The sequence below is a fragment of the Uranotaenia lowii genome, chromosome 3, assembly GCF_029784155.1.
Source record: "Uranotaenia lowii strain MFRU-FL chromosome 3, ASM2978415v1, whole genome shotgun sequence".
NCBI classification, from domain to species: Eukaryota; Metazoa; Arthropoda; class Insecta; order Diptera; family Culicidae; genus Uranotaenia; species Uranotaenia lowii.
In genome coordinates, this window is record NC_073693.1 from 43,422,958 (window position 1) to 43,447,957 (window position 25,000).

At 35.0% G+C, this 25,000-nt stretch overlaps 2 protein-coding genes across 5 annotated transcripts in view; both read left to right on the top strand.

Annotated features, from left to right (window-relative positions):
* Positions 1-25,000, top strand: part of LOC129752129 (uncharacterized) — a 96,842-nt gene that overhangs the window by 66,558 nt on the left and 5,284 nt on the right.
* The window catches only part of LOC129757383 (obscurin), an 84,397-nt gene continuing 71,057 nt past the window's right edge, over positions 11,661-25,000 (top strand). For all 4 annotated transcript variants that reach the window (XM_055754588.1, XM_055754591.1, XM_055754589.1 and 1 more), the window contains exons 1-2: positions 11,661-11,891; positions 12,278-12,376. The gene's annotated coding sequence lies outside the window, so the exon portion shown is untranslated. The remainder of the gene's footprint in view (positions 11,892-12,277; positions 12,377-25,000) is intronic.

The window sequence follows — 25,000 nt, forward strand, 5'->3', positions numbered from 1 at the left end:
CGATATTCTTCTCTCTCCAATATTCTTCTCTCTCCAATATTCTTCTATCTATAATATTCTTCTCTCACCAATATTCTTCTCTCTCAAATATTTTTCTCTCTCCGAAATTCATTTCTCTCCAATATTCTTCTCTCTCCAATATTCTTCTCTCTCTAATATTTTTCCTTCTCCAAAATTTTTCTCTCTCTAATATTCTTCTCTCTCCAATATTTTTCTCTATCCAATATTTTTCTCTATCCAATATTTTTCTCTATCCAATATTCTCCTCTCTCACAAACATTCTTCTCTCTAGAATATTTTATCTCTGCAATATTCTTCTCTCTGCAATATTCTTCTCTCTTTAATATTCTTCTCTCTCCAATATTCTTCTCCGTCCATAATTCTTCTCTCTCCAATATTCTTCTCTTTCCAATGTTCTTCTCTCTCCAATATTCTTCTCTCTCCAATAATCGACTTTCTCCATTATTCTTTTCTCTCTAGTATTCTCCTCTCCTCAATATTCTTCTCTCTTCAATATTCTTCCCTCACAAATGTCATTTTCTCTCCAATATTTTTCTCCCTTCAATATTTTTCTCTCTCTACTATTCAACTCTCTTTAATATTCAACTCTCTTGAATATTCAACTCTCTTGAATATTCAACTTTCTTAAAAATTCTTCTCTCTTCAATATTTTTCCCCCAATATTCTTTTATCTCCAAAATTTTATAAACTCCAATATTCTTCTCTCTCAATTTTGTTTTTGTCTCTCCACTTTTTTATCTCTCCAATATTTTATCTCTCCAATATTCTTCTCTCTCCAATATTTTTCTTTCTTCAATTTTTTTTTCTTTCTCCAATTTTTTTTTCTCTCTCAAATATTCTTCTCTTTCCAATATTTTTCTCTCTACCATAACCAATAATTTGTCTTAAAATCCGTTTTATTTAGTGAGACCTAAGCCATCAAAACCAATGCACTTTTTCATCAATAAAGGGAATATTTTAGGAAAATATCTCAATCAGCTGTTGCTTCATAAGAACAAAGCAAAAAAAAACATTCCACTTGCTGTCGGTCGGCTTATGTGAAGCAATTAAAAATTGTCATCCCCTGTTTTTTTATTTGAGAATCTATTCTCGTTTTATTGTGTTTTCGAGAAACGCAACGCCGCCGCCACCAGAGAATACAGGGACAGTAAAACATCATTTATCGCATCATGCGTTTGTATCTGCTCAAAAGATGAATTCTTCATCCATCTGGCTAGCTGGCTGGCTGGCTAGTGGTGTTTGGCAAGAACCTGAGCCGGATTAGATAATCTTTCCGACGCAGCAGTGTTTCGGGGAAATAAATTTTCATTAGGCACGAGAATGCCACCGGGAGGTTCTTCCGGCGTTTGTTGTAGAAGCCGTAGCAAAGGAACATCCTAGAAATTTGCTAAGGGGAAACCGGCGATCGGATAAGTCAGCCCCACTGTTTCGTGGTAGCAGCAGGCAAATGACCCAAAGATCCCCTACGGATGCCGCCGGACGAATGGCAAACTTGGTCATTTCACTTCATTGACCATCATTTTCCCAAACTTTTTTTTTCTGCTATTCGTTTTTCTCAACCACTACCAGCAGCCGCTGAAGAAAAACGCTGAAAACTGGCGCGCCGTCTAAATTTAAAACAATCACTCACAATACATCGGTCGAAAGGCAGTGGGAGAAGATTTTTCTTGATTTTGTGCAAATTAATGTCCGCCGTTTTTTTTTTCTGATCCTCTGCTCATATTCATACGAGATTTCTACGTGTGAGGATGTGTTTGTGTTTCAACGTCAACATCTTAATATGACGATGGGATCACGCCGCTTGCACCATACAGTTTGGGGTCAGCCAAATCTTGCTGCCCGTCGTCCAAAAAATTTCGCTGCAAATTAGCGATTTAGCTTAATTTGACAGGCGATTTCTGTTCCTTGCTGCTGCTACTGGATGGAAGGCATCGTCGGGCCGTTTTGTCGGAAACGATTTAATGCAGTTTATATTGCAACATAAATGTCTCTTCGTAAATTTAAATGCGTATAAAAATTTGCATCTTTTACAGCTTCGAATAAATTATCGTAAGCGATTGCTGAAAGGTGGCTCCAGAGAGTAAATTTTGAAAACATTATAAACTTGCAAAAATGAATAGTACACAAAATAAATTGGCTTTTTGACTATCTGTATCTTTTGCGTCAATGTCTCGAACATCGAGATCGTTAGACCGAATGGACGGTAGTCTTCGGCCTGACAACCTATCCGGCTTAGTGGCCTGTTCAGTGTGATAACCCATTCTGTCAGACGACAAGTCGGCCTAGCATTCAGCTAACGTCCACTTTGTCAAGCATCCGTGCAGACTAGAGTCATACTATGTCTAATTAAGCTGAAGACAATTCAGCCTATCGTCCATTAGGCCTAACAGTCATAAGGCTCAACGTTCATTCGGCTTACCATCCTTTGTACCTATCGCCTAAAGCTTGTCCCGACTCAAATTATGTCACGGGAAAACGCTGTAGAAAATTCACAGCATTTTTACATGAAAATGTGCCTAAAGGTAGTTTGAAATATATAGTTTACACTGTATTTTTTTTTTTCAAATGTCAGTGTTTCGAAAGTTGGAAAAAATGGCCGACAGTTCCAACTTTTTTTTGTTACAAAATTCTGAAAATCTTCAACTTTTTATCCGGACGTTGCAAAACAACTCTGAGTATTGAAATGAAAAACAGATGTTTTGTTAGTGATCATGAACACAAACGTGTGGTTTCAATTTTAAGTGAACTTTCTATACTTCAATCAGAGCAATATGTCGTAATTCTTTACAAATGGTGACTGATCGAAAATTTTTTTCCATGGTTTTTAAATTTTCAATGATATTTCAATTATTCGATAATAAAATTAAACTTAATATGATATTTTTACCTTTCTTCTGATAAAAAATAAATTTGCAAATAACCGGTTTACAGTTTTGGTTTCAGCTGCAAAACTACTGAACCGAAATTTAAAAAAAAATTAAGTCATTTTTAAAACGTCTCAACAGCTGCTATGTTTTTGACGCTGACGTGTCTTGAACAGCGCTGGTTTTTGTTTCCTTTTTAGTTATTCCCGATGAGCTTTTCCGGGGAATTGCACATCAAAATTAAACAATTTCTCCGACGTTTCGGCCTACTACGTTTTAGCCATCTTCAGAAAAGCTATATTCTTAAAAGATGTATTGGTATGGTATGTTTTTGTTAACTTTGTATAGTTTTAATGGCGTCGAAAAATATGAAGATAAATCAGATTATAGGGTACTCGGATCAAAAAGATGGAAAAAAAGCTCGGTTAAGCCACATTTCCCAACGCATGTACAAAATTTCGATTCGTGACTCCTCTTGCTTGGACGTCATTCTGATAACTAAAGATCTTATGTCAAAATCCATATAGAAGCATCATTTTACACACGAACAACTACTAAATGAGGGGTGTTAAGGTTTTTTTGTATCAATAATTATAAAAAAAAATACGGCGAATTTAAGTTGACCACTTTTTAATCCGAATACCTTTCATTTCCTCAGATCAGTTTAGTATTGACCTGAAGTGTTAAATTATCGTTTTCAAATGCTGATTAGTCACCGATAACCAAAATGACTTATCTGGTTTTCAGTCATCGAAAGTATACTGCCTCCTTTTATTGGCTATGCTGGAATTTTTTACTTGAAAAGTTTACAAAATTATCCATGTATAATTTATTCTGTCGACTAAATGCTTTCAACAAGGAGCTTAATTGTATTTTTATGGATAAAATGTCTTTTAGGAATTCGAAAAAAAAACCAAGCCGATCTCTTAGAATTTCTAACGTTGGCTGTAATTTTAAAGTATGTGCCATGCTGTTTTAGAACATCTCAAAATGTTTTAGTTAATCAAACTTTATTAAGGAATATGATATGAACATAAGATATATTTTTATAAAAACATTGGATTCAAGACGAACCTGAAATTCGATTGAATGTTTAAAATTTTTTCTTTGAAGGATCTAGGGAATTTTACGAAAGACTTTTCCTAATTTAAGTAGAAATAAATAAAAAAAACATTTTATGTTTTTTAATAGAAAAAAAAATAAGTTGAATAAATAATAATTTTGAAAGAATTTTTGTTCAATTTTTTAAATAACTTAAAATTTTTAGAAAAAAACTTTCTAATAATTACCCAATATTCATATTACCATAGGTTAGTTCTGCTGAATTTCGAACTGATGTCTAAATAAAAACTTCTTAATTTGCTCTTAATTTTTTTTTTGACGAAACTATCCAATTAAAATCGATCTCTTCCCTCTGCTTCGAACTCTTTTTTATATTCAACCAATTAATCAAAGTTAAAAAAAAGTAACATTTTCAGACAAAATGTTATTACTACATACATAATTCCAAATTATTGAAAATATAAATCTCACTTGGATTTTTAATACATAATCCTCCTCCTTGGAAAATATTTAACAAATTTTGAATCAACTGAAGATACATATGGCTTTTACATGGCTAAAAATTAACATCTGTAGAAAATGCCCTGCTAAAGTTAAAATTTATTTTTTTTAAATCCTTTTTAGGGTACGTTGGAAATGTTGGAATCAGTATTGTTTTGATTTTTTCTTGTGTACACCTATAATCAAAGCATAGTTAATTTTTTCGCAACCAACTAAAAATATAATAGACTCAACTGCAAACTGATGATTGGCCTTACACAATCAACTATGAATATGATGGATTCAACTATAATGGTGTAATTGATTCAACTATAAATATGATAGATTCAACTACAATAAAGTGATTGATTTTATGCATTCAACTCAATTATTATGGTATAATTGATTCAACTGTAAATATGATGAATCCAACAACAACTGTACAGTTGATTTTAGGCATTCAACTATAAATGTAATAAATTCAACTATAAATTTCTGGTTGACCTCAAACATTTAACTTTAAATGTGATATATTCAACTGTAGTGGTATAATTAATACAACTGTAAATATGATAGATTCAACTAAAAATGTATGATCGATTATAAATTTTGAACTATAAATATATTAAATTCAAATATATTTGTATGACTGATTGTGTGTTACTTGAATAAATACATACACATCCAAACACTACATGTATTTACATAAGTGTAGTAAGTGTGCCTTCAAACAGAAGGTAATTAGCGAAAGTATAATTGAATAGCATACATTTGCTTGTTTAAATAAACTGTTGACAAAATTGTTCGTCCATTTAGGCCAATTCAAGCCATATGCGGCAGCAACTTAATCCCAAACGAAGGAATCAATGCCACTGGAGAAATCGTTGGACATCCCGGTTGGGTGGAACCGATTAGCGTTTCATCAGAAAGTCGAAATAGCTGAACTATTTATTTTATTTATTGTTCATGGTCTTCGATAACTCAATACCATACAGGCTGGTTACTTAAACTACACTTAAAACTATCATTACCTATATTAAATTCAAAACACACATACACTTGGTTGAACAATCTACAAGAGATGTCAATTGGGTTATAAAATTCATTTCTTCCATAATTGTTTAATCTTAGCGGCTCGAAATTTCTGAGAGAACGAGATGGAACATGATACGGTATTATTTCGATTAGACTGGCACTATCTATATTCCCGGATATGACGTCGAATATAAACAGACGACGAAGCAGCATAGCATGGGAGGGAATCGATTGGTTCGGTGTTCCAGATTCCACATCGGTCATGGTAGGAGGGAAGTAGCTGAGGTTGCCCATTACGTTAAAGAAGACCAAGAGTTTGAAAAACCTTTGCCAAGCAATTCAATATTGAGATACCCCGGTAATTCTCTACGAGATGAATGTTCCCAGATTTGTGAATGGGAGTAATTGCAGCAGTTTTCCAAAGTTTAGGGAAGGTAAATGTATCCAGGGGACATATTATGCCTACCGGAAGTGCGAGAGAGTCCCAACACCGCTTGATGAAATTTGGGGACAGACCATCGGGGTCTGCTCCCTTACGCTCGTTGATTTCTAACAGCGCCTTCCTAACATCATTTTGGGTGACTCTAATTTCGGGAATGCTGAAATTGAACGAGTTCATTGTCGCCAAATGTTGAGAATTACTAGTATTCCTGTGATTCACAAAAGTAGTTTTAAAAAAATCTGTGCACAGTTGAACTGCTTCCATCATCGTTCGTTGATCGACGATTTAGATACGAAAGATTCAACGGAAGTCCTGAATCACCTCTCTTGTTTTTTACATAGCTCCTGAACGAAGGGGGATCAGTTTTAAATTTCCGCTGTACATCGGCTGGTCGAGGGTAGCTGCTATCCTTTTGTTTCAAATGATCCATCTCAGTTGCCCTGAGGTTTTTCTTAGAGATGTCGGTGCGATTGCATCTATAAATTTTTATTGCTTTCCTCAAGCGATTTTCCAAATTCGATAGCTCAAGATTCCACCATTCAATTTTTTGATGTTATGGCGGGCTCGTGCTGGTACGTTTCTACTCAGAATATTGTTTATACGTGAATAAAAAGCCTCAGTTGCTGAATTTACATCAAGCGTGCTGGGATCGAGGATAGAGGTCCAATTATCTTGCTGTATGATAAAGTAGAGCTCAGTAAAGTCACAGTTTCTTAAATCGTACCTAACGTCACTTGCGTCGTCAACATCCTCAAAAGTGTTTGAAGTAAATGAAACAACGAACGGGAGGTTGTTGGAATCCTCGCGCAGAAGTGGCTGCGGGGATTCGAATATCTGGAAACTCGTGGAGTCGCTTGTGAAAAACCGTTGATGTGCTGATTGCTAACAAAATTTAAAAAAATTCTTTGTAATTTTTATATTTTTTGTACATTCAAATAATAACAAATAAACGAAAAATGTATAAAACCAAAATGGAAAAAAAAATTTTTTGCAGGAAAAATACGAAAAAACAACTGTAAATTTATAGCTGAACGCAAAAAATCAATCATAGATTTAAAGTTAAATCAACCATAGCACTATAGTTGAATCTACAAAACATACACTGCCGGCCAAAAGTTTAGGAACACCCCCTTAAAAACACGGAAATTTTGATCGACCATATCTCAGCCATCATATGACATATTGCAATTCCTTTAATGCCATTTAAAAGATCGTGAGCAAAACCTTCTTTGTATGTTTTTGACAAAAAAATATATGATGGTATTATTTTACCTAAACTTAGCTTAAAATTGGGACATTTTTTCAAAAACTGCACTTAAAATTCAAATCCGATCATCTCAGGGTGGGGTGGACCAAATATCAAAATTCGAGTTGCATTCGAATCCTTTTTTCATTCTTATCAAAACACATTTGTTTAATTTTGTGCAAAAAAATTGCAATGTACATAAAATAAATAAAATAGCTATAAGTAATCGTCCCAAAATTTGACATCACTCCGCAGTATTGTGTAACAACCAAAAGCTTGGGATTAGTCTTCTAAAACATACATTTTTATTTCAAGCGTTTGGAAGGCAATGGGTTGAATTTGCTTTATGAATATTTAGTTGAAATATTTTTGAAGACTAACTTCATTAAAATGGTTAAAACGTCTCTAATAAAATAAAAAAAAAAACCTCATTAAACATTTAGATACCTAAAGCTTGATCATTTTCTGATAATTTTAACCAAATAGTCCGACAGTTAAAAAAAACATGCAAATTTATTTTGACCATATCTTAGTGGTCGTACAAATTATTGCAGATCGGTTGGGCTTATTTGAAAGCTTGAAAGAATGAGATCTAAAGAATTGCAATAAATATGTCATAAAGTGGCTGAGATATGGCCGATTAAAATTTTCATGTTTTTGTAGGCCAAAAAAAGATCTAAAGAATTGCAATAAATATGTCATAAAGTGGCTGAGATATGGCCGATTAAAATTTTCATGTTTTTGTAGGCCAAAAACAGGCTAGAAAAATTCACATCATGTGACGGTAGGGCCCACTTTGAGAACCACTGATGTAAATGATTAAAAATGCCGAATAATTTGATTAATGCCTACATTGCTAAAAGTGTTTGAAAATTATACCTAAAATACCCTAGCAGTTGAGTGTACAAAAATTATCAATTATCAATTTTTTATATGAGACTGCATGACGCAATGTATAAAAATTTTAAATAGAAAATTTTTAAATTTGAAATCTGTACTTAATCATTTGTCCTCCTTTCTGTCTTTCATTTGATTTAAAGTGGTCTACCAAAAGTCCTACTTTTCTTCTTTTTTATGGTAATCCTAGTGAGACGTATATCGTTTTAACTTATGCAAGTTTATCGTGCAACGTAGAACAGAATATTGACTGGCCGGCAGCTTATGACTATAGAACATTCTGAAGTTTGCTAACTATGCTTTTACTACGAAAAACTTGCTTAAAAAATTAAAAAAAGAGGAAATAAGTCAAGAACGCGAATTTCACCGAAATGATCAGAGCTTCGACCTACTAAAAAGTCCCATCTTAATCAACATTATCTTGAAAAGGATGATGAAGAAGAAGAGCTTCAGGGAGTTTTAAAAAAAAACTGTGACACGTAAGGTTACAAAGGAAATTCGCACATTTTTCAGGAATAAGGAGAACTGTTTTGAATTCACATAAATGTATTGGAGTCAGTATCATGAAAATAGTATCTAAGCCTATAATTATTTAAAAAAACATGCATTTTTCCTTGAAAACAAATGATCATTTTCCTAGTAAACACTCCTTAGACAGAAGGTCGTCAATAGGTTTTTGCTCTATTAAAAAAGGTCTCTTAGTCCTCCATTGTCAAACTGGTTGTCTCTAGTAAACACTTGTAGTCTTTGTGAAACTTGGATTTCGAAAAAAAAAATGGAAGGGTAGTTGAAAAAATTTACGAAACGCTGGCTGGCAAATGTTATTGATGTCCAAAATAGTTGTAGCGTGGATGGAGATACAGTTCGCAGCTGCTCAATTCGATCATAAGTTGGGCGTCGACGTGATGAACACCAAATTCGGCACCCATTGTACCAACAGATTGTTTACTAGGCAGTTTAGCAACATGAAATCATGAATTTTGATCGGTTAATGCTCCATGCTAGGCATTTGGAAGCATCACATTGAAGTTCGTATACCCATTTTTCACGGTCGCCATAGAAAGAAAAGATTTACCATCCCTATACCCAAAGAGAAGATACTTTCTTTTTTAATATCTAGAAACCAGGTTCCCATTACCCCTAAAATGACATTCTCCGAAAACTATCTGTTGATAAAAGTAGCTTTAAATCTTACAGGTCAAGAAAAACCGTGGGAATTTAAATTAAAATTCAAGGCAGCCAACACTAGTACTACACCCAAAATTCAGCCTCTGTGCCAATGGCGTGTAGTCAATTACATAGCATCTTTGGTACAAGAAGATAACGCGACCGGTGCTGATTCGATTTACTCCCACCGGCATTAACCTCCCAAGTTAACCGAATTGCGTATGCCTGAAAGAAACAAAATAAAAACGTTTTCACGTCCCTCCCTATCGCATCACAAGACGAAGAAGGATGGAAATAAATACCGGCCAACACCAGGCAGCCAGCGAACCGAGCACTGTGCGTGTGAATGTAGCAAAAGCAACAACAAAAACATCCTTCTAATTCAATCCCTTCAATCTACCGGCAAACAACCACGGCCAAGCTGTGCGTGTGTATGCAGTAAAAGCAACAAAAAAAACATTGCTTCAATTCAATCCATGGGCAAAAAACCACGGCTAAGCTGTGCGTGTGTATGTAGCAAAAGCAACAACAAAAACATTGCTTCAATTCACCGGCCCGGCTTTAGCAGCTGTGTATATGTAGCGTGTGTATGTAATAGCAGGCAGTAAGCAAAGCACAGTTCTCATTCAATGGGTTTCCCGTTTCCTTCACTCCCGTTCCCTTTCCCGTTTCTAACGCAAAACAAAGGAATACCTTGAAAGGAGGCCAAACGCCGGGAAGCCTCCGTCGTGCGTTTTTTTTTCTGATTTATCGGTGGCAGAAAGCCTATGACAAATAGCCCTCATCCTTCATGAAGCTCAAATAGTACACTGATTAGGATGTCGGACTTGCAAGACGATATAATTGGTGATTTGAGTTCGACTCTCCCTACGGGCGTTGTAGTTTAAATTTTTATTTTTTGTTTCTGGGATGAATTATCCAATAGGAAGGAAATCCCATAAAATGTTTTTCTTGTTTCGCTTGAATGTAGTGGTCATGCATCGTTTTGGTTGGGAGCCGAGTCCTTATGCCAGTTACGGTTTATCAAACATATCATCTTCAGCATAGTGCACATTTCAGCGCATTACCGGCACAGAGATATGCTAAATAGGCATTGGATTTTTGCAACCTCTTCTATGGGTGTAGTAATAGACTGAGTCGATTTGGGGTCATTTTTGAATTTCTCAAACCCTGGGGTCTTAAAAGCTTCGTCGTGGTCCAAAACTCATCCATGATTTTTTGCAGAATTTTTAAGTAACGTTTATATGAGTAAATTTGAACTTTTAGGTTTGTATGGGAAAATTGAATATTTTGTACTGAAAAATCAACATCGTTTTTGTTTCTTCTGTGGAGCCAAGCCAGCTGATGGCTTTTGTGCCAATTTATAAAATTCTCAAGGTAAATTTTCCGCTGAACAACTTTGTCGAAGACCGTAACTTCGTATCTTATAAGGCAAAAAAGTTATTAGCAGTTTAATAGGGGTATGTCTTTTCGCATTGATAAACCATAAATTCAATTGACATCACTGCTGGAGCCTCGCGACATATAGCATGAAAAGTAGTCATGCAGTACCTCGATAGGCACCCTGCAGTGATGTCAATTGAATTTATGGTTTATCAATGCGAAAAGACATACCCCTATTAAACTGCTAATAACTTTTTTGCCTTATAAGATACGAAGTTACGATCTTCGACAAAGTTGTTCAGCGAAAAGTTTCCCTTAGGAAATTTATGAATTGGCACGAAAGCCATCAGCTGGCTCGGCTCCACAGAAGAAACAAAAACGATGTTGATTTTTCAGTACAAAATATTCAATTTTCCCATACAAACCTAAAAGTTCAAATTTACTCATGTAAACGTTACTTAAAAATTCTGCAAAAAATCATGGATGAGTTTTGGACCACGACGAAGCTTTTAAGACCCCAGGGTTTGGGAAATTCAAAAATGACCCCAAATCGACTCAGTCTAGTGTAGTAATAAAAAAGTTGTCCAATTAAAAACAAAATCACAAATTATGAGCTGCAATCTGATGTCTACATGAGAACGACACAGTCATTAATGATGTATATCCCAACTGGTATCGACCCCATGTTCCAAAATTCACGAAAATGTCGATGTATGTTTTTCCAAAACCACAGAAGACCAAATCTTTGCCGCTGACGCACTAACCGATCAGGAGAACAGAAACATTTCCATCAAAACATCCCCCTAGAAAAACAGAACATTTGATAGAAAAAATTGGCCGGCTCGGGTGAGTTCCGCTTTTCCGGTGAGTGTCTCGGACTCGGACACTCACGGCTTCCTTTCGCTTCCACCGCAAAACCGTTCCGTTGCTTTTCACGGTCCCGAGAGAACCTACCGGACGGACGGGTTGCCTCTGGCTGGGAATGTAATTTTAGAAAAAGCGGTTTTCGGCGCGCGTGATCCGTGGCCGTGGTGGCCACCGTTTAGTCGTTGTTCATAGTTTCTAGTGGCAAGATCGTGGCGCGTGAACCGCGTGTTTAGTTACTCTCCGCCGTGTGTGTCTCTTGTTGATTCTGAGTACAGAGTGGCCACCAGTCAGTTGAGGAAGCCCGGGTTTTTTTTCTGTTCTGGTTTATCTGTATTCCGTGTTCCGTATCCTTTTTCGTTCCTTTTTGGATTCGAGAGCGTGATAGGAAGATCGTTTCGGTGTGATTTTTTCTTTGAAAGTGGTTCAGGTGCGTGATCTAAGGGGTTTTGTGGGAGGATTGGAAATAGGCACCAGGGTTGGGGAATTGAGATGCTGGCTTGGGGTTTTTGACTTCGAGGATTTTTCTCGATTTGTAGGAGGATTCTGTGATTTTGATTCAAATGGTTGTTGGAAAGTGAAATGGGTTAAAATATAAAAGAAGGATCGCCGTTAAGAGAAAATGTGATCGAAATAAGAAGACGAGAAAACACAAGTCGAAAAAATAAAGTGACCCAACAGCGAAATGTGAATGAGTTTTGTACAGTAGCAAGTGTCGTTTTTTTGTGAGCCAGTCATCGAGTATTATATAATCGGTGCCAGAAAGTGGAATATTTTAGTGCAGAAAATTTCAAAAAATTTCTTTCGTTGCCGCAGATTTTTCCCCATTTTGGAGATCATCATCGGATTGGTCGAGATTGAGCAGCAGGAGCAAAAGTCCAGCGCTGTGGTTGAACCCACTAGAAATTTCTCAAGGTTAGGATATAAATTTTTCCCAAAATGAATTTTCATCTGCTAAAACACTCCCACAAGTACTGCTTTTTACGATCGCACAAGAGTTTTCGGTAAAGACGAACAAACGTCATCCGTATTTTAAAAGCTATAAAATGTTCCAAGTAAATGAAACATGTCAAACAGTCTTGTACGTACTGAAGAAACAAATATTGACTCGGTCCAGCTTAGAAAAATATCGGATCTTCGGAAAAATCCACCCACAGAAAATCGCACATCATCCCCCATCCGAAGGCATATATCAAATCCGCCTACCCTCGATCCATCCCCTACAATCATTCACTAACACCACCATCGAGTGCCCATATATTTATAAAAATTTTGAAATCAGTCAGCCATTTCGCAACTCGAGCAAATAATTTCCTAGTAGACACTCACTCACCGAGAAGGAGCCATTTCTCCCTCATCAAGAAAATCGTACAATCCCAAAAAAAAAACGGCGCGTTCAAGGACATGCCATTTCGCATCCATTGATCGGGTTAAGGAGGGAGCGGGAAATGTGATAGGGATCAACACAAAACTAAATAGTCCCACCCAAAAGGAGCAGAGCGCATTTGTTTACCAAACAAACCAAACCGAAGAATTGTTTACACCTGAACACCTCGAAGAATTCACCTTCTTCTCTCACGGCAAAAACGGTTGACCCAAATTCGGAGAGGAGCATGAACAGAAACAGGTGGCGACTTTGAACCTTCCATCCAATGGAAGATTGGTGCCAACTGTTCAGAGCCAATGATCCACTTAATGTCAAGCTTGCTAATGATGAGGTTTTTCGCACCTTTCGCCATTTTTTTTTTTTTGGCTTGGTGAGATCAAGTTCATGGAACGTGTCCAATAGATTGGTTTCGATGATCATTCGTTTTTTTGCCCTCATATCGCTTTTGATCGGTGGTGCACTCATTTGAATTTTCCACCCCATTTTTTTTGGGGGTGGATGGAGGCGATGGAACTCAGAGCAGCACGTGAGTGACCCACTCACTCACGAGTATTGTACGTCATAGAGCATTATTTTTATTTATTTTTTTTCTGATGAAACCGGCAGTACCTAATGTTTGTGGTATCACTGTGCGTTTTCAACATTATTAGTCGACAGATTTAATTACTTTCTGAAGTGACACAATACCGAATGAAATATTTGATAAAGAGGAAGAAAATTTTACAAGTTTTAAGGTTATTGAACTCTTTAGGAAGTTCAGTAGGGGAACTGGGGGTAAGAAGCCCACGTTAAGAAGAATCTTTCATTACTGGTAAATGAAGAATGCAATCCAGTAAATTCGACAATAGTTTTGAAAAGGGGACTGTTTTTAACCAGAAATATACAAACAGGAACACCTATACCAACTATTAACGTCTTAATCGTTAAATTTGGAAAGGCTTTCTAAAGTATGATTTCCATTTCGTTGGGGGCAAAGTGCGCATATGTGTGTACCCAAACGCGCCGTTTAACGATTAATAAGTGTTTATTTATTCAAGGGCCTCCGAAAGTGTTTTCCAGTTAAAAACACTTCTTTTCTTCTTCACAGAGGTAAAAATGTATTGCTACGCGCAGTGCTGCCAGATATACTGACGATCTTGTGAATAGTTAATAAAATCTATATTAAATTTAGGAATTTTAAATAAATTCGTTTATATTCAAGTTATGTTTTCCAATTCAACATATAAATATCCTTAAAATTGTTGTGATGAAAACTGCATATAAATTTAAACAAACATGAAACATGTTTAAAGATAAACGGACGTGGCGCGTTTGGCCCTGCCTAGACATGTTTATTAAAAATCGTTAAAAGTAACAGAAAAAATAATTGAATAAGGAAATTTTTCGTTGCGTGATGATTATCAAGACCAAGGTTCATCATTGGAACAGATGCCAGGTAAATGTGTTGCTGATAGAGGCCGTAATTCCTTACGAAAAAAGTTGAAAAATTGCAAGAAAAGCACCTAAAAAATTTTGTTTTCGTTTTTCGTCAAATTTACGCAATATAAATAACTTAGAAGGTTCACAAATGTTTAGAAACGCATAAAAGTGTAAATAGAACGATCTGGCATTTTCAGAAATGTTGAACAATGTTTGTTTAGTGAAATACTGATGTTGGCGCATCTTGTCCCGACTGCGCATTTTATACCCAGTTCCCCTATTTTACTACAGTAAAATTAAAATTTACAACAAGAAAAAAAATATGTTGAGAGTTGACTTTTTTTGTTTCAATAATAGCCGTTTTACCATCATTATGATATTCGCGACTTTTAATCAACGTTACAGTTGACGGACTATTATTGAAAGCTTATCCGGTACATCTTTGTTCGATGTTTACTCTTGGGCTCGAACTCACGGACATCGGCTCAGGAAGCAACTGACCTTCCAACTGAGCTATATCACGAGCCTCGTTGAAAAATGACGTTTCGTGAAAAATTTTCAAGAGTTTATTGATAACTCCAGTTTTTCAAACATTACATTATCTTTTTTTTTTTTTGTTAAGAGGTCAAGAAGGTCAGTAAACCGCTGCATGCTTTGCATGGAAATTTAAAATTCTTAAATTTTTACACCTCCCATAACTTTTTGCAGCCAGAAATAGCAATAAAAAATTTGGAAGCAATACATCCAGTCCTGAATAAGCGCAACGAGTTTTAATTTTGTATGCAAATTTGTATGGGAAAATAAAATGTTTCATTCAAAAACGCCAGAGATGCACTGAAACTTCCAAAATGATTTTTGTTTTCGTAGGTGATGGAAAGAATTAAAGTATAGAATCGATAGAATATCCATCTATCGATAGAAGGTCCAGCAGTTGATCGACGTAGCTCGATTGCTCGTGTTCGCCGGTTTCATCACGTTCACCGTGGTGAAATTGGCTAACGCGCCGTTGTACTAAAGCGGAGATTGCAGGTTCAAGTCCTGCCGGTGAGCCGTTGTATCTTTTTCGAAAAATTCATGATATTTACGGCTTATATTCTTTCGTTCTTTGATAGCTTATGTTACTTTAATTCTTTCCATCACCTACGAAAATGTGATTATTTTCAGGTACAAAGAAGTACCAAAGCGATTTCATAACATCAATATTGATTTTTGTTGTTAAATTCAAGTGAACAAAACACAAACCTAACTTATATCCCAGGAAAGATATGCGATGTTATACAAAATTCTTGTTTTCAATTGTTTCATTTTTTATTTTAGCGTTTTTGACTGCTTATTTGCAAGCTGTGTAACCGTAGGATGAGAATAAAAAATCTCAAAAACCAGCTTTACATAGCCAGGGAATTTATTGATTTATATAACCTTTGCAAAAACATTCAATGAAATTATTAAAAGCTCTAGCAAGCAAAGTCTGCCATTTTTTAATGGGTTCAGATTTTTTATTTTGAAATGGTTATAACTTTTTTCATGAAATGCTCAGCTGTTTGTCATGTTAGCAACAAATGAAGGTTAAGAATAGTCAAAACCAAAAATTAAAATCCAACTTCATTTCAAGCTTAGCATAGCATAGCATAGCATAGCATGGGGTGACTACACACATCTTGTATTGGCTGATACACATGGTACAACTAATAATCAAAACCAGCATAAGATGCCAAAATGAGAATCTGGATTCAATTCTCATTTCAAATGTTGATTTTGAAGATTAGTGTGGTACCATAATGCACACCGCGACAAGTCAATGTAATCATGGTAGGAAACATCTGAAACAGCAAAATAACTCTTTAGGTGCAGAGAACTCATACGACCCATAAAGCTGTTTCAGATAGGAATCGGAAGGGGGCAATTGAGGAAATCCTACTTGGCAGATAGGATTGATGAATGATAGAATGAATGAAACATGAAACAATCTCACCAAAAGTCCCTCGTCGTCCAGGAGTGTTATTTTTCAATCGAAGCAACTCAATTCTTCCTCCCGAGCGCCAATTCGTAAACATTTGCCCCGTCCAATAACCTTTGTAGTCGAATTGACGGTTATCACCGTTGTTTCCACATTTTTTAGCAGTTCAGCATATCATTGAAATCGTGGGAAGTAAGAAGATCAAACAACCATGTACAACACATGTTTGAAAAATATCACTTTCAGGTCCATTGAGTGAAAAACGAAATCCAACTACAGGCACGAAAAACAAAACCGAAATCAAGCAAGGCAACTCCATGAGGCAAATTTTAAAACTTTCTGTAAGACACTTTCCTTAAGTTTGGAGCACTTATTTGGTATCCATCTCTGCTGTGAAAGTCCAGCCACACGTTGATACCACTTAGATTCAGTTTATGAAGATTCACTCAATTAAATAACGAAAATTATTGGAATTATCAGCGAAGCGAAAAAAAAACGCGTGCGATGTCAATCTTTCACCGCCTACTCTTAACTCGTAAATCTCATAGAAAGTCAAAATCCAACTTCATTTCAAGCTTATTTGAATTTTCTGGATGATTTAATGTGCAAAACTTTCTTCTTTCATATAGATTTTCATACAAAATTGAAACGCGTTGCTACCAAATCACCACAATTTTTACACTGATGCTTGGTGACCCAAAAGGCATCGAAAAACATATGGGAGCAAAAAGTCATTTTTTGCATCGGTTTAATAACCCTGTTGATTAAAATCCTCTCTAAATAAATAAAATTGTAAAAGAAATAGAAACTAAAAATGTTAATTTGATGAAAAGAATCTGGAATTCTTGAATTAACTAAAATTTAATATTTTTTTATACTGCTTTTTTATCCATGGAAATTAGTGTGCATTGAATTCAAATTTGCTTTCATGCAATTATTCAAGGAACTCATCGGTCGTGGAAAGAGACAATATTTGTAGATTGCTTGATACTCGAATCAACCATTTTACCAGTTCTAGACCGATCACCCTCATTTCACGTTGGTCTATTTTTTGTAAATTAAGAACCTCCCGGTCAGAATTTAGTGTAGTTTTTATCCGATGCCAATATAAGGTTTCATTAAAGTATCTCTATGCCAAAATTTGAGGACAAACCAATACCAAAGTAAAGCATCGACAGCAAAATGATAGCATGTTATTGCATGGTATTGATTCAGCTACGAAAGCTGGATAAGGCATCATAAGGATTTCATTCACTTTCATAGATCAAAACAGTTAGATCAAGATGAGAGCATAATTTTATATCTGAGTTTCTGCGACGAAAAATCAGGTTTATTGACGTGTTCGAATTTAAATAGAACTTAAACCCAACAACGAATTGAGTCATTACCACTTAATGTGAGCATAATGAAGTGTTCAATTTTTGCTAGGCAAAATTATGCATCATTCAGGTTTTTTTTTAATTTCAGGTGACTTTCAGCCTTTGGCTTTTTTGCAAATTTAGGTATCATGATTTTCGTAATCTTTCTTATTTCGGCGTATGCATAAAAATAACCTAATTGAACCTTAATTAAACTTAAATGGTTATGTAACTAAGAAACGCAGCAAATTGCAACAAATAGGTTTGGTGACCTATTTTTTATATGATACTAGCTGACCCGGTGTGCTTTCTTACACCTTTAAAAAATTAATGAAATTTTGGAGAATTTTTTAATATTTCGATTTATGATATTCATCATTTTAAATAAATTTGAACATCATTCAGATACACCCACTTTAAAATAAGTGCTGCATTTTGGGTTTGAAATTGTAATGAATGAATTTTTCTAATTTTCTTAAACGATTTTCGTTTTCATTTTTATAACCTGATCTACAATTTATTCTTCAATCGTTGTTTTAAATTTCTCAAGCTATGCACAAAAACTCCTTCACGTCCCTCCACAGAAAGAAACGTCCTAAATCATTAAAGTAATACTTTTCATATGCGTTTATACTCTCACGTTAAATATGGTTCCTTTTGCTTGATAAATTCTCGTATTGTTACATAAACCTTGTATGGGTGCCCCCTTCAAGTCCATCTCCTGGAAAAATAGTGGAATCTCCTTGGCAAATTGGCTTTCACTTTCTGGATTAGTTTTTGAGGTATACAACAAAATTTGAATGATTAGTTCTTGAGCTACACAACAAATATTTTTAATGGAATCTTCCCACTGTGAGGCCTCAAATATTACCAAATTAAATTTCATTTTCCTTATGAATTATCTAGATATGACAAAAAATGAATGAGAGCACTTTCCATACTGTTCTTTCTTCCCACTGGAAAAGAGAAGAGGGGTTTTAAATAATCATAAAAACACCCGAACCCTAAATTCATTCTCATGCCAAATTTGTGTCCATTTGCTTAATTAGTTCTCGAGTCATGCAAAAATTGTATGGGAGCCCCTTTTTCCCCTTTATATGTTCCGATTAAAAGGAGGTTAAGGAAGGGAAGCGAAATATATGGAAGCCCGTCTCCGCTTGTTATCATCCCAATGAAAACGGGAGGGGTTTATATAGTTATTCAATTTGCTAGATAAGTTCTCGAGTTATTTAAAAAATTGTATGAAAGACCTCCTCCTCTTACTATTTCCTCAGTGAAATGAAGGGGGGTACCATATAATCATAGAAACATTTTTTGGTACCTAAATATCCTTACCTGCCAAATATCCTTAACTGGTCAAAAATTTTATGTGAACCCTCCTTTGTATTACCGCATTAGAAGGAGAAACGGGGCGTCTTAGTGACAATTTACGTACCCAAATATTTTTTCATGTCAAATTTGGTTCCATTTACTTGATAAGTGATCGAGCTACTCAAAAAAAAAATGTATTACCGTGCCCTTCTTCGTTTTCTATACTCCCAATGTAAGGCGAAAGGGGTCTCAAATTCAAATACCCTCCCATACCAAATTTGATTCCATTTGCTTGATTGGTTCTCGAGTTGTGCCAAAATTTTCATTGGAGACCCCCTCCGCCTTCCCACTGAAAAGAAGCGGATGCCAATAAATCATAAGAACATTTTACGTACCTAAATATCTCTCCATGCCACATTTGGTTCCATTTGTGGCAGTGTGGCAGGGAGGGGTACCAAACCATCATAGAAAAATTTCTTATATCAAAATACTCTTCCACGCCAAATTTGGTTTCATTTGCTCGATTAGTTTTCGAGTTTTGCAAGAAAGTTATATGGAAGCCCCCTCCTACCCTCTTATCTTTTCACTGAAAGAAATAAGGTAAACCACGCCTTAATAGAAACATTCTTAGTACCCAAATACACTACCATGCAAATTTTGGTTCCATTTGCATAATCAGTTCTCAAATTATGCATTTATGTTACTTTTGTTTGGGAGACACCCTTCCAGTGAGGGGGAAGGATTCTCAGGTTCTCAAAACCGTATCGGCCGCTAAGTTCAGTAGTTTCTGAGTCTCGATCCTAATCCAAGATTTTTGTTTGAAATTTGTTCTTGAAAATAACTGCAATTTCAGTTATGTTAAAAAATATGTGATTTCCTATGATTTTTTACGGGGAGATAGTATGTTTCTTTATCTGCAAATATGTTTCAATAGAAATAATTAAAATCCTGTTGATTATTATTATTATTAATATTTATTAAAGACCCTTTAACAATTGTAATAAAATCCTGTTGATGGTTTTTTTAAATATAGATAAAACTAGCAAAATAAACTCAAATTCTACTACTAATAATAAGTATATGAAAAATCGAGCAAATTGAAACACGTTTTCTCGAAACTATCATTTGGACTCTTAAATTGATAAATTTTGTATACAAACTGGCTTAGGTGAAAAATTTTTAATTTGGAATTTGAATTAACGATAAAAATTATAAATCTACTATTTCTTGCAATTCGAGTTCCTAAACGAATTAGTCATCGTGATAATATTATTGTGAAACTCATTTTCTTGCTAAACCTAAACTTAAATTGGATCTGAATTCTGAACCTGAATTCGAAATTTAAACTTTGGATCTGTTTCCAAAAATCCATGCGATTTCTGAAATGTACTTAATTTCTAAATTTTCAAAAACTTTGCAAAACTTGATTTTTGAATTTAAATTCAAGATCAGAATTTCAAATATGAGCCAAAATGCAAACTATTTTTTCAGAGCACTCAATCATGAATCTATAATTTTAAATCTGCTGATTTGGGTTTCAATCTGAATTTATTATTTGAATTATTTATTTTTAATCCGACTTGCAAATCTGAATTAAAAATAAATTTCAAATGAAGAATCCTATTTCGAATTTTCAATTACGGATCACCATTTTGAAAATTTATTATGTTTAAATTTTTTTATAACAATTAGGTTAAAGAACTATAAATCTGGGTTTTAAAAAAGAAATTTGGTTTTTTTTTTCATATTTAGAAAATTATTTATGAAAATGCTTATTAGTTCCGAAAATCATGAATCAAATTTTGATTTTTTTTTTTAAGTTTTATTAGTGACACTTCACCATATTCGTGGCATTCGTGTCATAAATTTTGAATGAAATGCGAAATGTTAAAGACGATTTCATAACAGCTTTTCATATCTGTTTTCTAATGATGATTCGAACCGAAAATCAAAAATCCTTATCTTGATTAACCATTTTTTTTTTTTTCAATAAATGATTTGATATCACAACGATGCCAAATTTTGGGAGTGGATAACACCTTAAAGTGACATTAATATACCATCAATAGTCGTTTTGAAACGTTGGGTAAGCGAGGTATCATTAAGGTTTCAGTGAAACCTACACCTGACGGGATTGAGATATCCATATATGAAAAGTGAAACTCAAGTTTTGACATTATACCACCTTTATTCGGGCAAAGTGATACCAAATTTAGCTAGCAGGGCATGATAGCATAACTTGGAATATTTTTTTCATGAAAATTTGCTCGGGCTAACAAAGGCAATTCCCATTTTCCACAACGAGGTTACTGGTAAATATTCCTGGTCCTTCATAAAACAGATAAATCTGAAAAATTTTGACGAAACTTAAATTTAGATGCATTCAAAATAGTTTAACAAAATGTTATACATACATACTTAAATTTATTTGTTTTTATTTGTTAGATAACAGTTATCGTTTGTTGTTCATTAAAACTCGAAAAAATATTTCAATTTGCTCTGCGAAAATGAATCACTTTTATTATGTTATAATCCTACCAAACAGCATTTTTTATGCCTGTTTTTCAATAATTGATTTTGGAAGATTTTGACGTGCCAAATACAAAGCACATGTCTGATATTGTCTATCACCTGTAGTTTAGGTGATTTGGTGTGGGAAATTTTTTTTATACTGAACAGTTATGAATAAAATCGATCTTTGTTAACTGATAAACCAATAAACTTACATGAAAATTAAACACGGATTTTGAATCTTTTCATTATCCTTCTTCCAATTAAGGATTCAGATCTTGCTAGATATTTCATTTTCAGAGATACATCGCTTTGAAAAAAAAATTCTTAAATTTTATTCTGAAATTCTACAATTTGAAAATAAGATTTCATCTATTTCTAAAATCATTCAAGAAAGTCTTGGAGTATTTGATGTTTGAAGATTTCAACTCATTTAAGAATTTTGTTGAAGACGACAGACGATTTTACTTATGCTTCAAGAAATAAAATCAAGTCCCCTCATTCTCCCCTATTGTTTCCACCCATTTCTCATGTCTATAATCCTTTTTTAATATGAGAAGAACCTCAGTATTTCCGGAACAAACAAAAATTCTGATTCCAATGAAAACTACAAATGGCAGGTTTAGTATAGTGTATTAACTAATGTTGTGCCAAGGTTCGATAAACAATCAAGTTTAGAGGCTTAAGAAGCTTTTGGCGATTTTTTTTTCATCATACGTCAGTCAGAGACACTTTGTATTACACTAAATATATTGCCAAGTTTGTTGTTTTTGATCACATAAAATGTTGTGCGAACCAAGGAATATTTATCACTCACATTCACATCACTTTTTAAGCGTTCAGTACATCTATAGTTTTTAAAAGTGATTTTTATTTGTTTTCCCATGCAAATTCCCATACAAAATTAAAACTCGTAGCGCTCAATCAGAACTGAATTAATTGCTTCCAAAATTTACACAGATGTTTTCGGTTGTAAAAACAAACAACAAATTTTGGGAGTTGTAAAATTCTTTAAATTGGAAATTATAATTCAAAAGCTTGTAGCGTTTTTATATACCTATTATTTTTAATTCTCGAAAATGTAATTTGAATGATATCAACCAAAAACTACAGTATGTGCCGTAATATACAGTTTACACTGAAATTATCCCTTTTTATACCGACCCGAATCGTCGGTCTCTTGAGATGAATAAAAGTTACAAGACGCTTGGCTTGAGCTTGAGTTTTTGATATCTTCAACAACCTTATAGAGTGTTTAGGGGAAAACCCGTTGAAACATTTTTCGTTTTCAAAACGTTCGTTGTCCAGACAGCGGGAACCCGGAAAAAACATGAAGTTTGGCGATTTTTCCCTTCAAATAATTGCTTATCGTGAATAAACAACAAAATTTGAAATGATGGAAACTTTGAGAAATAATACAGAATCTGATTCCACAGACAGAGATATGAATAATGCTATCGGGGAAGAAATTTTTCCATGAAGTTGTCATCTTCACATTGCAATCCTTCCTAATTTTCCGATCGTCCCAAAATCAAAACACACATTCGGTGACTCCATTAGCGGCCCGTTAAATTAGTCGGAACATTTTCTGCTCACACTAATGAGCTGCCACCCATATGGTTGTTTGCAGCTAGCAAACGATGGAACAACAACAACATAATCTCAAAACTACGCGAAATAAAATGTACAATTCTCAAGGTTCCACAAACCAAACGAACGGAACACGTCGTCGTAGGTGGATCCATTTATATATCGGTGAACTTGGGATGATTCCAGATATTTTTACCAGAGCAGCAAACTAATACGTCATCAGCTGTGTCCGATCTCTGTGATCTCGTTGGTCCAGTTGGTGGGAGGAATGTAGTAAAAGGACAGTGTGAAAAAGCTGTTGAAGGAAAATGGCATTTTTCACGCCCCCCCATAGACTCGGCCATGGTCCAATGTCTTGATCGTTTTAGTTGTGTAAAGGGTGTCCAACAGAAAATTGCAAACGCTGCCGAAAATCATCCACTAAGTATAATTGCTGTATGAAGATGGATGAAGACATTTTCTGAATTTTGAAATTCAAAAAAATTGAGTCACTCGAAGACCAACGATGCAAATTTATTTTGCTTAAACTTCAGAAAAATACTCAACTCTTTCAACGGGACGTTGAAAAACAATTTGGAGTCGTGCAGTGACTTTGAGTTTTGTGATTAAACGTTAGTACGCAGTTCTGAGGTTGTTATATAGACTGTTCCAGAAATTATAAGCACACCTAATGCTAACGGTCATTTTGAAGCGATTTTTTTTTCAAATTCTAAATACTGGCTGCGTCCTTTTGTTTACACATTTCTGTAAAAAAAAATTAGTCTGTGATTATATTTCAAAATGCGTGGTCTTACTCCGGAGAAGAGAAAAAGTATCGTGCACAAATGGTGTACTGTGAGTGGAATCTCATTGAGAAAATTTGTCAAAGAAAAGGATTTGAGCGTCAAAGCGGTATGGACAGCTATTGCAAAATATGGTGAACATTTTACATTTGAAGATGAACCGAGGAGTGGGCGAAAATCTGGTCCTGTAAAGGCCGATGACATAGTGAATGCGATGCGATGCGAATCGGCAGAAAATTTACGGACGCAGCCTATGTGAACTCGAGCGGCGGAACAAATTGACATCTGCTTCGCCGCGTTGAGTATGTCAGGTTTAAGCGATTTACATACATTTTCATCAAATGTGGTTCATCGCATTGAATCGCATTCGCCGCATCGCATCGTATTCACTATGTCATCGGCCTAAGTCTTTCTATCGACAAAAAGGTCAGGGATGCCTACAAACAGAAACCATCGGCTTCCCTTGGGGATGTGGCGAGAAAAGTCGGGACCTCGACTTCTAACGTGATGCGTGATAAACAGTGACTTGGGCTCAAGACGTACCGGGAGCAGAAAAAAACTTGAAAGGCACCCAAATCAAGCCGCTTCTTTCAAACCAAGAGCCTGGAAACTGTAACTTTCAATATTTTGCAAAAGTTCTGGGTGCATTATCATGGACGATGAAACGTATGTAAAATTGAACTATAAAACCTTTCCTGGGCCACAATATTTCACTATACGCAAGGATAAGGATATCCCCGAAACAGAGAAGGCCGAAAAAATTGGCAAATATAAAGGTGATGCTAACTTTTATGTTTTTTAAATTAGAGCTTTGATGTCTTCAACAAAGTTATTTATCTGATCAAAATACATAAGTTTGTTGTATTTGTCAAAGTCCTATCACATCACCCTTAGGAGTTACAGCCAAAGTTAAAAAAAATCTCCTGGAAAAACAGTATTTTGAATCGAATTTAAATGTCTTTTAATAAAACAAAACTGCAAAACTGTCAGATTCAAAACACTGTTTTTTCAAGAGTTTTTTTTTTACTTTGACTGTAACTCCTGAGGGTGATGTTATGGGACTTTGACAAATTCAACAAACTTATGTAATTTGATCAGATAAACAACTTTGTCGAAGACATCAAAGCCCTAATTTTAAAAACAAAAAAGTTAGCATTTTCATCTCGCTATCGGTGGACCCCTGTTACTGAAGGCATCAAATGTCAATCACTTCATACCTGAGCG